The 12459-nt window shown below is 42.3% G+C and overlaps 1 protein-coding gene and 2 long non-coding RNA genes across 4 annotated transcripts in view; 2 read left to right on the top strand and 1 right to left on the bottom strand.

The window, feature by feature from the left end:
- LOC109302614 overlaps positions 1–2331 on the top strand; it is a 20495-nt gene extending 18164 nt beyond the window's left edge. The window contains exons 2-4 of the long non-coding RNA XR_002098865.1: positions 1909–1913; positions 2007–2010; positions 2320–2331. This is a non-coding gene — a long non-coding RNA (uncharacterized LOC109302614). The remainder of the gene's footprint in view (positions 1–1908; positions 1914–2006; positions 2011–2319) is intronic.
- The window catches only part of DYNC2H1 (dynein cytoplasmic 2 heavy chain 1), a 601360-nt gene that overhangs the window by 400918 nt on the left and 187983 nt on the right, over positions 1–12459 (top strand). The window lies entirely within an intron of this gene.
- LOC109302613 overlaps positions 10018–12459 on the bottom strand; it is a 29323-nt gene continuing 26881 nt past the window's right edge. The window contains exons 2-4 of one of the 2 annotated variants that reach the window (XR_002098864.1): positions 11607–11735; positions 10677–10734; positions 10018–10229 (exon numbers count right to left, since the gene is read on the bottom strand). This is a non-coding gene — a long non-coding RNA (uncharacterized LOC109302613). Of the gene's footprint in view, positions 10230–10620; positions 10735–11606; positions 11736–12459 lie in introns of those variants that run through there. The other variant, XR_002098863.1, reaches the window with a different exon arrangement.

Below are 12459 nucleotides of genomic sequence, written 5' to 3' on the forward strand. Positions count from 1 at the left end.
CTATTCTCATCCACCCACCCTTGTAACCTGTCTAGGTCCAATCTTAGGGTTCCTTTTTCACTATAAAACCATTATCAATGAGGTTTTAAAATGTACTGCAAACCGTATTTCAGCAGACTGTGAAGAGACACCCTGGGTAGTCTCAGGGGCTGCATGCTAGTAGGCAACAGGGGGTGGGTATCCAAGTCCATTTGTATAAAGACTTGATTAGGCTCTGGCAAAACAAAGTATAGGACTGTCTGGGACATCCGCTTGGATGGAATTAGCTGTCCCTCTCACCCTCTTGTCAGCTTTGTCCAACATAAAATACAGGGCCACGTTATCATACCATGCCAAAATCCTACCCAGCACTTCATGGTATAACAGTGGCTGAAGTACTGCCAGGATGCAGCTTTTGTCTTTAACCTGCTTATAAGCTACTTCAAATCCTGAGTCTTCAGGGACAATTGCAAAGCCAACTATTTTTGGCCCTGAGAAACCTTTGTGGTCATTTATTTGAAAATATAGTTTTTCTACTTCCATGCACAAATTTCCTGCACTTCGTCTATCCTCAGAGGGCAAGAAGACCCTCAATATCAGACTAGATGGAGTTGGCACCCAGTTGAAAACAGGCCTGTCATAGGGTTAGCTTGGAAAATATGTTGTGCACCTGCTCAGTATTTCTCCTGTAGCTCTCTGACTTGCTACCTAGCATGTAAGTGCAAAGGGGTAGAATCTGGCTACACATCAGCATTTAAACAGGGAGGTGGTATCTGGCCACCAAAGGTCATGCAGGTAAGCAGAATGGCTGGTCAGACCAAGACACAAAGCAGTGAGGAAAGGTAGCTAGAGAAAAGTCAGGCTATTGTGGAATTCAGACATGTCTACACAAATATTATTGCAATACAATTTACATGGATTATGCCTGATCTCAGAACAAATTATGAGTTGTTTTGTGTGCACACAAATCTTATTACATTGATGAGTCTTGGTTTACATTGCTGTGTATTTTCCATGCAGACAGGCTGTTATGAACTGTAATGCTTTGAATTACCATCCCTCTTTTATCTCTTGAGAGAGCCTCTTGTTGTTTAGTACAAATACAGTTGTTAGGCAGAATAACAGAGTGGTAGATATTAAGGGACCTGACTCCATTCTTAGGGGAAGTCAATAGAGAATTCTATAATTGACTTCAAGGGGTGCAGCAATGGCCTCCAATACTCTACTCATAGGAGCAAAAACCTTTCCTTGAGATTCCAGGTAATTCCTCATGAGACAAGCTCGTACATTGGCCTGCTTACATCTAATACCAATATAAACTGTATAAGAGTGGGGGGTTTTGAGCCACAGTGAAGGAAGCAAGGGCAGAAATTTCCTCAGGGGAAACCCTAGGAACAATCTAACTTGGGAAGGAAGTGTAGGATGAGTTTCAAGAACATCACTGTACAAAGGGTGTAAATTTGAGCAATGCCTCAGAGACTATATTTCAGTGAGGGCCTGATTGAAGCTCCAGCCTGTTCCTATGTATTTTTATTTTAAAATATTTCTTCTTAACTCTGTGTCTCTAAATATTACTATGAAAGCTAAATCTGTTCCTATCTGTATATTTGTCTATAAGTTATTCTGCTTTACGGTGACATATTAAACAGATTGCTAACCTCAAATCTTTGTTGAGATTTTAAAGAGGTTTTCTCCATTAGTCTGTGCTTCCCACATTTCTTGCCTCATCTTTCTCTCTCTCTCGCTGTCTCTCTCTCTCTCTCTCTCTCTCTCTCTCTCTCTTCTGAATTAGCCTGAGCATGGCTTCAGAAAATAAACTACCCTTGCCTTTCTGGGCTCAACAAATAAGTCTGAGAAGTGATTCAGAATGGAAGTTAGAACGGAAGTCCCCAGCCCCCTAAGCTAATCATCAGATGTGCTGATTCAAAGAACAAGTGGTATTTGAGTCTTAGCACTTATCCTTTGAAGTTTGGCCACTGCTAATAAATTGCAGGGAATGGAATTGCACGTTCCTTTTTAAGTTCCAGTTATGTTATAGACCTACTGAGCAGAACAGTGCCTCCATCTTACTTTTCTCATTCTGTGTTCATGGGAGAGTTATCCAGGGTCATTTGTACCCAGATCTAAATATCCAGTTTGGCCTAGGTGATGTGGGGGAAGCCATAATACTTCTATGTCCATACTATTATTTCCTAACTTATATTGCATTCTTCCATGGATGTTGCTGGGAATCACTGTTCTTTGTGCTGAAGCTGTTGAGCTGATATTTTCCCAGCAAACTGTGGAAAAATGTTGTGTCCTTGTGGAAGGTTATGTAAACTGTGAAATGGCATGGGAGAGGAAAGATCTATTTAAGCAAAAGGATGCAAAAGCAAATAGATATAAATTGCTCATTAATAAATATACAGTGAACGTTAGAGAGTGATTTCCAACCATCCGTACATAAAACAGTCTCCCAATAGAAATAGTGGGATCAAGAATCATTATTCATTTTAAGATGGAGCATGAGAAATTTATCAGTAGTTCTACATAACATGGTTGCCTAAATAGCAAGAAATGGTGTTCCAATCTGGAAGGGACTTTCTGAATCACTATGGCCCAGATCCAAATTGTGTAACTGGAACACCTGAAGCTTATGTGCCTCTACACAAGATAATGTGATCTAGATTGTAGGAGAGTGACAGAACTGCAAGAGAGCCGCTTCCAGAGGGCCATACAGAGCACCTAGAGGCTGAGCGGGCAAGTGCTTTGAGCTGGAGAATGCTAGTTACAGGGTTGTGTTTGAACCTTATTCATACTCAAAATTTATTTCTAGCTCAGGGTAGTGCATGAGGAACCTTCATCGTCACCTTGATATCCAGAGTTTCCAGAAGGGCACCTGGTTTGCACCAAGTGAATTGAATTAAGTCAAAAGCACTGGACTCATCTAATTTTATTTCTGATGTGTGCTCAGGTGAGAGGTTATTGCATATGTGAAGGGCAGTGAAAGAGGAACCATTAGATACAAGCTGGGGCTAAATCTGCAATAAAGACACATCCTGAGAGAGGTAGTGGAAAGTGCAATTAAAATCTAGGATGAGGAAGTATGTTTAAAATTACAGTAATATTTTTTATTTAATATTGCTAGTATTATTTTATTGTGTTTATAAATATTTGATACAAGTTATGATATGGTGTATTTAGAGATTGCATCTGTATTTATTATTCTGCTTTTTGAGTAACTCACTTTCTCAACCATGGTGCCATGATATCCTTTCAAGGAGGGCATGGGGTGTCATCCCGTGTTAGCACTGTTAGGTGTGCAAACATGATTCAGAAATTTTGAATAGGAATCCATAGTGTTAAAAACATTCTGACCAGTTGTGATCTCCCTGAGTTCTTTGCAACATTGCAAAGAATCAAGAAAGTTGCTCTGTTATTTTTACATAATCAAAAAGTGAGGGAAAATTAGGAGGTGAATGTATTCTCCAAGGGGTGCGCTGAGTTTAAAAATGTTGATAACCACTGGAGTAACTGTTCACATACACATACTCACTTTTGGATATGTCTTATGAGCTGAGCCTTCAATCTGAGACTTTTTGCCTTAACATTATTTATAGAATGCTCTGCAGCCCTATCTTCCCTCATGGACCTGTGCTTAGGTGTAAGGAAGATACTTACTTCTGAAATCTTAGTTCCTTTCAGCTGCCTGGTAAAGTCTAGATTCAAGCGCACACATCTATTTCTAACCTCCAGTTAATATACACTTTGCAGCACATCACTATCTGCCAATTGATGGCCAACCAGTGTTTTTCTACCCCCTGGGTGCATATACACATGCACATGCTGTGGGGAAAATTACTCTGAAGTAAACCCACCCTGGGCAGGCATCGACAAGTGCAGGGTTTCAGGAGCAGCACCCTGCTTCTGCCCCCTCTGGCCCCGCACTAGCCTCCTCCAACAATCAGGGGGAGCTCCAGGCTTCCCCTGTATACTAGTCCAGGGCCTGGTAGGGAGCACAGGGCCGGAAGACAGCTGTCTCCTAGTGGGGGCTGGGAGATTGCTCTTTGCTTCTTACAGCTGCCTGCTTCCAGGGTAGGCTTCGGTGGCAGAGCCCAGGCGGGAACAATGTCCCCCTGCCCAGCAGCAGGGAGCTCCTGGCCCTGGCTCCCCAATCAGTTTCCCTGCCCATCTGGGGGCTCACTGCTAGTTGTCCCACCAGTGGACCTGCTCCTCTCAGCGGACCTGACTGGGACCTGCCCCTGCCCTGAAGCTGTTTCCAAGCCCCATGCCTCAATTGCCCAATCGAGGCTGGGGCTTGGAAATAGCTGCAGGGCTGGGATCTGCGCCTGACTGGGACAGTTCCTGGCTAGCCCCAGCCTTCACAGCAAAGTCTGCACTTGCACTCCAGAGCTGGCTGGGGACTGCCTGAAATGGGACAGTCCCCAGCCACCTCCAGGCCACACATACAGACTTTCCTATGCAGCCTGGGGCTAGCCAGGAACTGTCTCGGTCAGGGGCAGGTCCCAGCCACCTCCAGGCTGGGTCGGGAACTCTCTCCATGCAGGCAGCTCCCAGCTCCTGCTCCACAATCACAATTATGCAGCAGGGTCTGGAGGCTTGTTCCCACCCTCAGCTCTGTGATTCCAGAGTGGGGAACTGGGAGCTTGTTCCCAGCCCCAGCTCTGTGTCCTGGCTTTCTGACTACTCCTCCATGATGCTTATCCATGTGGGTACCAATACTGCCAGGGGAGACCCTGAGGAGATCAAAAGTGACTACAGGCTCTGGATGTCAGGTTGGAAGGCACTGGGGCTCAGGTTGTGTTCTCTTTGATGCCTCTGGTCAAGAGAAATAGCTGTGGTCAATAACTGGCTATGCAAGTGGTATCACCAGCAGGGCTTTGGCTTCTTTCACCATGAGATGTTTTTTCCAAGAAGAAGGATTGCTGGGAAGAGATGTGATCTACCTGACTAAGAAAAAGAAGAGCATCTTTGCAAACAGGCTTGCTAACCTAGTGAGGAGGGCTTTATACTAAGTTCACTGAGGGATGGTGACCAAAGCCTTGAGGTAAGTGTGGAAGTGAGTGACCTGAAGGAAGAGCAAGCACAAGGGGACAACAAAGAGAGGTGTTTTCATGCTTCCTGAGAAATCAGGGCAATTAACTAGTTACCTTAGATGCCTGTACATGAATACACAGACCCTGGGAAACAAGCACAAAAAATTAGAAGTCCTACCACAGTCAAAAAACTATGACATGATTGAGGTAACAGACTTGGTGGGATTGCTCTCATGACTGGAGCACTGTTAGGGATTGATATTAACTGTGGAAGGACAGGCAGGTGAGAAGAGGAGAAGGAGTAGCACTTTATATAAAAGAGCCATATGATTGCTCAGAGCTCCAGTATGAAACTGAAGATAGGCCTGCTAAAAGTCTCTGGGTTAGGGTCAGAAGGCAGAACAACAAGGTTGATGTTGTGGTGGGTGTCTGCTATAGACCACCAGAACAGGAGGAAGTGGTGGATGAGGCTTTCTTCAAACAGCTAGCAGAAGTTTCCCAGTCACAGGCCCTGGTTCTCATAGGGGACTTAAATTACCTCGACATCTGCTGGAAGAGCAATGCAGCAGTGCACAGGCAATCCAGGAAGCTTTTGGAGAGTGTTGAAGACAACTTCTTCAACTTCCGCAAGTGCTGCAGTGGCTATCTAAGAGCTGTTTTTCTTGACTTGCTGCTCACAAACAGGGAAGAATGAATGGGGAATGTAGTAGTGTATGGCAAGTTGGGCAACAGTGACCATGAGATGATTGAGGATGATTCAGGATCCTGAGTATAGGAAGGATGGACAGCAGCAGAGTAAGGACTTCAGAAAAGCAGACTTTGACTCATGGGACTCATTAGCAGGAACCCCCTGGGAATCCAGTCTGAAGAGGAGAGCAGTCCAGGAGAGCTGACTGTACTTTAAAGAAGCCTTAATGAGAGTGCAGAAACAAACCATCCTGATGTGCAGGAAGACTAGCAAGTATGGCAGGATACCAGCTTAGCTTAGCAGGGAACTCTTCAGTAAACTAAGTCACAAAAAGGAAGCTTGTAAGAAGTGGAAACTTGGGCAAAAAAATAGGGTGGAGTATAAGAGCATTGTTTGGACATGCAGGGATGAAGGCAGGAAGGCCAAGTGCAATTAGAGTTGCAGCTAGCAAGGGATGTGAAGGGTAACAAGAAGGGTCTCTACAAGTATGTTAGTAACAAGAGGAGGATCAGGGAAAGTGTGGGTCCATTACCGAATGGGGGAGACAACCTTGTAACAGAGGATGCAGAAAATGTCGAAGTGCTCAATGCCTTTTTCACCTCAGTCCTAACAAGCAAGGTCAGCTACCAAGACTGCTGCACTGGGCAGCACAGTTGGGAGAGGAGGTGAGTAGCCAACAGCAACAAGAAAACAGGCTAGAAAGTATTTAAAAAAACTGGACATACACAACTCCATGGGGCCAGGAGGGATGCACCTGAGGTTGCTGAGGGAGTTGGCTGATGAGACTGTAGAGCCACTGGCCATTATCTTTGAAGACTCGTGGCAATTGGGAGAGGTCCCAGATGATTGGAAAAGGGCAAACATAGTGCCCATATTTAAGAAAGGGAAAAAGGAGGATCCAGGGAACTACACACCGGTCAACCTGTCCTCAGTCCCTGGAAAAATAATGGAGCAGACCCTCAAGGAATCCATTTTTAAGCACTTGGAGGGGAAGAAGGTGATTAGGAACTGTCAGCATGGATTCATCAAGGGCAAGTCCTGTCTTACCAGTGTGAATACCTTTTATGATGATGTTACTGGCTCTTTGGACCTGGGGAGACCAGTGGATGTGATATATCTTGATTTAAGCAAGGCTTATTGGTATGGTCTCCCACAACATTCTCTCAGGCAAGCTAAGGAAGTATGGGCTGGATGAATGGACTGTAAAGTGGATAGAAAACTGGCTGGAGCATCAGGCTCAGAGAGTAGTTATCAATGACTCAATGTCTAGCTGGCAGCAAGTATCAAGTGGAGTGCCCCAGAGGTTGGTCCTGGGGTCGTTTTTTTCAGTGTCTTCATCAATGACCTAGAAGATGGCATAGAGTGCACCCGCAGCAAGTTTGCAGATGACACCAAGCTGGGGGGAGTAGCAGATACTCTGGAGGGTAGGGCTAGGATTCAGAGTAACCTAGACAAATTGGAGGATTAGGCCAAAAGAAATCTCATGAGGTTCAACAAGGACAAGTGTAAGGTCCTGCATTTTGGACAGAACAGTCCCATGCACTGGTACAGGCTGGGGGCTGACTGGCTGGGCAGCAGCTCTGCAGAAAAGGACCTGGGAGTTACAGTGGACAATAAGCTGAATATGACCCAGCAGTGTGCCCTTGTTGCGAAGAAGGCTAACAGCAAACTGGGCTGCATTGGTAGGAGTGTTGCCAGCAGGTCAGGGGAAGTCATTATTTCCCTCTATCCTGCACTGTTGAGGACACTGTGTTCAGTTTTGACCCCCCCACTACAGAAAGGATGTGAAAATATTGGAGAGACTCTAGCGTAGGGCAATAAAAATGGTTTGGGGGTTGGACCACATGACTTATGAGGACAGGCTGATGGAACTGGGCTTATTTAGTCTAGAGAAGAGAAGACTGAGAGGGGATTTAATAGCAGTCTTCAACTACCTGAAAGCTGGATCCAAAGAGGATGGAGCTAGACTGTTCTCAGTGGTGGCAGATGACAGAATAAGAAGCAATGGTCTCAAGTTTCAGCAAGGGAAGTTTAGGTTAGATATTAGGAAGAATGTTCTCACTAGGAGGGTGCTAATGCACTGGAACAGGTTACCCAGAGAGGTAGTGGCATCTCCATCTTTGGAGGTTTTGAAACCTGACTAGACAAAATTTTGGCTGGGATGATCTAGTTGGGGATGGTCCTGCTTTGAGCAGGGGGTCAGACTAGATAACTGCCTGAGGTCCCTAAATGGACAATTAGCGTGACCCAGTATGGCACTTCTGCTCTTGTATTCTTAGGTTTGTGTTGTCCAAAACTGCTTTCATTTCAAGACAAGAAAGCTCTTGACATTTGCATATGATGAAACCCTTCTGGAGGTACCTACCTCTGTTAATTTCTGCAGCCAAACTGCTTAGAGACATAATGGATTTTGGCTTCCTTTATTGTTGTCTGGCTATAGGTTCACAGTGTTCCTAGAATCAGTATCTTCAAGGTGGCCCTTTGGAGTTTAATTCATATTTTCCCAAAGCATTTCACAATTGCACAAGACTCTTGAGTAGACACCACGTTTGGTTAGTCAGTTTTCATGTTGCTGTTTACTTAGCATATGGGTGATCAGCCCCTGGTCCACAGGCCAGATCCAGCCCCCAGTGCCATGTCGTCTGGCCCCTAGGGCTCCCCATTTGTCTGGAAATTTGGCAGCAGGGGAGCAGTAGCACCACTCCCCTTCCACTTAAAGACTCAGTCCCAGCACACAGAGAAATCAGATAGGGCCCCACAGTGCCTGATTCTTGTATGTGGGTCTTGATGATCCAGATTACCAACTAACCGTACACCACTCATCTGTCTGCAGGACCAAAAGCTTGATCATCACTGACCTAGAGGACTATGAGACCCAGCTCTAGTATGTGACAAAAGCTTTGGAGTCACCTGCAAGTTGGAATGGCACTCAAATGAGAAAAGGGAAGTTATTTACCAGAAACTGGAGTTATTCAAAATGTACTGTCCATATACACATTTGTATCTAAAACTTCTTCCTCTTTTCCTCAAAGTCAAATACAGTGTAGGCTGAGAGGACATTGAGGAGCAGGAAGTGCCCACCACCTCTTATTTTCCCTTACCAGTATGAGAAGTGAGGCCAGAGCACACTTTACAGGTATTTCTAAAGCAAAATGTTTTCAGGTAAAAATTCAGAATATTCAACACACCCACAAGTGAGAATGTGTGGAAAATTCACATTAAAGAACGCTGCTTACTGGTGCATAACTCCCTCTTTTCCTTGGTTCGTAGTGTATATGCTGTCCTAAATTATGACATGCTTATGAATTGGGGCCTATGTGTATTGAAAGCTTCTTAAACTAATTAGACTGTGGTGTAGATCCAAACTATTTTAAGCTGTACGTTATTGCCAACATACCATTTTAATACACAGCAGTCATTGGAGTAATAAGCTTGATCTATTTGCTTAGTTCAGATATTTGTTTTATTTTAGTACTTTATCCTTTGAAAGCTATATTATGGTGCCTTTCTTTTACTGCAGATGTGATTGTTCTAATTAATAATAATTAAAACCAATGATTAATGATCTATTTTGCACAGTAAACTTCATCATTTTATAACAGAATCTTGCAAGTGTACTGCAGTGAACAAAGGAAGAGGTTCAGAAATACTTCTGCCACATTTAATATTCAACCACTTAGCCATTAGGCCAAATATAATGTTAGTTTCAAATAGCTGGAGTTGAAGAGATGTAGTAATTAAATTATTTAATTCCAACAAAATACTTCATGTTGTCAATATTACATATTCACAAAACAGTCACATGTATGTGTACAGGTTTCTAATGTACGTATGCAGAACTTAACTGAATTGCTGATTTAAAAGAGAACTTGACTAAATGTTTTTAGATCATTGCACTTGGTATGAGACAACCATCCAAAAACAAATTATAGAAGCCAGAATTATAGTTGGAATGAATTATAGCTAGAAGGCACAAAAGTGCATTCATGGATTTTATTGCCTGTCAGTGTATTTCTATGTGTTCAGCAAGAGAATGAGTAACATTTGTAGCAAACACACTGTAATCAAAAGATTATAATCAGAAAAAGGTAATTGTTTGGCTGTGTTTAAACAAGAAACTTTTCTGTAATATAAAATAAGCTAGAGATTCCAAAGCTTTGTTTAAGGGGCTTTTCTGTTAGAAATGTAGAAAATAGTTTAAAGTTTCCATAACAGAAATAATAATAACAAAGACATTTTAAGTGTTCTGGATGGCAAACTCGAATAATTTTGGAATCTCTGTAAAGATGGAATTACAAAGAACAACCCAATATGAAGGTTCTAAGGAAACAAAAATGTTTATTCTTCTTCAGGTGCATTATTGCCAAGTGAAAAGGGCATTATGAGAATATTTGAAGGCACATTTTCAAACTTGTACTTTTTCACAGAAATATAGTCAAGCAGTTTATTTGGAGTAGTCTAAGCAAGAGATGAGACCCCAAGTGTTATCCTTCTCAAAGACAGATTGCATGTCTTCATCAAAACCCCTGGTGAAAAACAATTTGCAGGATAAGGGACATTATTTTTTTAATTGTCTGTGACTTTTACCTATTAACAGCTATTTTAGAAATTTTGAATTAGTATCATTGTAATCGACTAAAAGTGATAATGTAGCCAAAAGCAGTGAGTTTATCATTTCTATTCTCTGGACTCTAAAGTTATCTAGGGCAACACATTGTGTTGCCTTTTTTTATGAAACATAAAAGTAAACATTTTTGTGAGATATTTGTGAAAATAAAACATTAACATTACCACAAATCATTTTTTTCATTAAAATTTAATACCTTTTTTAGTCTAATTTAAACTACAGTTTGAAGCCCTAGTTTTTTAATATATTTGTCTAAAGTTTTTTTTGTCATGTTACACATTTAAAACAAGAATGGTGATGGCAAATAATATAAAAAGTTAAAATAACATTTCCATGCACTACTAACCAATGGTACCTCATGCTCTCTAGGAAGCTGATAAATTAGATGCTCTTCTTTGGTTCAGCTGCAGTAAATGAAAATAATTTATCAGGGAAACAAAAGAAAATGAAACACTGCATCATCACACATTTTTCAAGATTAGAAAATCAATCAAAAACTACAGAAACAACTTGACTTAAAGGGTGTAATTCTGGATGCTTAACAATTAAATAGTCCAATCATTCTGGAAGATTAATGTATTTTTTTATTCCAAACTTTTATTATTTTTTAAGTAAACCAAAATAAAAGTCATAAGATGGTTTTAAAAAATAGGGAATTAACTCTGTACCATAGTACAACCTGAAGTCGCTATGAATACTGCGTTCAACTAAATCATTACCTTATGTACCATGTAAGAGTCGTATTGTATTTCCATAAAAGAAGGTAAATTGTAAAAATATGTTTAAGGCTGTATAACAACTGTGTTAGAAGTACAGATTCCTGCATGTATGGTATGAAATCTTTTCCGTATGGCAGTTTGTGGAGCTTTTCCAAAAACTAAAGTGGGGTAAGATTTCACCTTTCATATTTACAAACACAGAGGAACCAAAATGGAATATTTCAGAATGTCTTTACCATATTTCCTCAAATATACATCAAGCACCTTCCCCTTGCAAATCCCTACCCCCCTCCTTTCCTCCTCTCCCACAACTTGGGTGCATGTTTTAAGCGAGGAAGCTTTTTTTTCCACTAGAAATGAAGCAAACCTAAAAACAGCGGGCATGCCAAGTAGCTACCAAGATGGTGAAATCCTGTTAACCCTCTCACAACCATAGCCATTGGCTAAGCACTGTAACTTTTACCTGAAGCAGCAAGTGAGCTGCTAATAGTATCTTGGTGAGGCTTGTGATTTGGAAAAACACTTTTTTACAGGAATTTATAAAAAGAACTACTAACAGTAAATAATTAACAGTTTTGCTAATGCCTTTGCAAGGCTCCATGCATTAAGTTTGTGCGACAAGTAGTAAGTCCCTCTGGAAACAGTCTCTCCAGGAAGTATAGCTGCACAAGGAGCTTCTAGGCTGCCTTAAATACAAAAGGAAAGCATAAAGAGAATGGAGAAATGGGTAGGTCACCAAGGAAGTATACTAAGAGATAGCAAGAACTTGCGGGGACAAAAACAAGATGGCAAAGGTAAAATTAGCTTTATCTGGTGAGGGACATTAAAGATGACAAAAAAAAAAAAAGGTTCAGTAACTATGTTAGACAGAAAAGATGGACCTAGGAACCTGTGGGTCCACTGTTTAATAACTCTTAATAGAAGATGCAAAGAAGGAGGAGCTGTTCAATAGTTACTTAGTCTTCATAGTTTCATAGTTAGTAGGGTCAGAAGGGACCTGAGCAGATCATCAAGTCTGACTCCCTGCCATGGCAGGAAAGAGTGCTGGGGTCAAATTACCCCAGCAAGGTTATTGCCTAGCCTTGTCTTAAAGGCCCCCAGGATAGGAGCCAGCACCACTCTGCTTGGAAGTTGGTTCCAGATCCTAGCCGCCTGACAGTAAAGTAGCGCCTCCTGATATCTAATCTGAATTCACCCTCTGCCAGCTTGTGACCATTATTTCTAGTCACTCCTGGTAGTGCTCAGGGGAACAGGGGCTCCCCCAATGCCTGCTGGTCCCTTCTGACTAGTTTGTAACAGGCCACTAGATCCCCCCTCTGCCTTCTCTTGTGGAGGCTAAATAGGTTCAGGTCCCGTAGCCTCTCCTCGTAGGGCCTGCCCTGCTACCCCCTGATCATGCAAGTGGCCCTC

The sequence above is a fragment of the Gavialis gangeticus genome, unplaced genomic scaffold (genome assembly GCF_001723915.1).
Source record: "Gavialis gangeticus isolate Ggan-Ray unplaced genomic scaffold, GavGan_comp1, whole genome shotgun sequence".
NCBI lineage: Eukaryota > Metazoa > Chordata > Crocodylia > Gavialidae > Gavialis > Gavialis gangeticus.